The following is a 902-nucleotide window of genomic DNA, read 5'->3' as shown; positions in this document are numbered from 1 at the left end:
AGAAAAGGTCAAATTTGAGCTTAATATTGGTCAATCCCCGCAGCACCGCTTATATTTTTGGACAGAGGAAGTAATTAAGAAAGTACCATGATAATTACTATGATTAATCATGAGGGCGAGAAGACGTGATGAAGGAGAGGTCCTTGGGACATCTGCTAGCATCATGCTATGCAATACGTAGGGTTTATTGAAGTGGATAGTGAAACAGATATTTATGGTACAAAAAGCAAAATTGATTAAGAATCACAATTCACATTTTGCTGTCTCCTAATACGATACTCGCATGTCCGAGACACAGTTACGTTCTTAAGAACATCTTTGGACATTGTCCGCTCAAAGCGTTTTGTGTCTATGACACGCAAAACACCCAGCCTTGCTGGTTCCGAGGAAGCCCGAGGGCAAAGCCCTTCTTCTTTTTCTGCACGTGGTGAATCCCCGGACAGTACGTCTGCAGCTCCACGGGAAGCACATCTCAAACTCTCGGCAACCGTGCGCCGCACACCACGCCCGCCCCGGGCGACGAATTTTCTCGTCGAGGAGCGCGCTACGAGTCAAATACTCACTTCCCAGCATGAAAAGACGAGGAGGATGAGGTGCGCCAACGGCGAGACGTGAGACCAGCTCAAACCTTGTGCACATCGTGTCCGTTCCCCGACCTATAGTCTTTTAATGGAAGTGGTATTGTTACCAATCGCCTCGACGAGACACAGGAGCAGCAATTGGATTGGCAGCTCTCATACGCTCGAATGCACTTTCGGTCTAGACCCTCGTGGGGAGTACGGCTTCCGTTCGGCGGATCCCGCTACTGAAGCAAATGACGAGATCACTCGATCGGTAGGTCTACGTAGTCGGGTCCTCGGCCACTACACAAGCTGAGCTTGACCAGCGGAAAGTTCTCCGAG

This window comes from Plasmopara halstedii (assembly GCF_900000015.1).
Source record: "Plasmopara halstedii genome assembly, contig: Scaffold_526, whole genome shotgun sequence".
Lineage (NCBI taxonomy): Eukaryota > Oomycota > Peronosporomycetes > Peronosporales > Peronosporaceae > Plasmopara > Plasmopara halstedii.
This window is presented reverse-complemented; position numbering follows the sequence as displayed.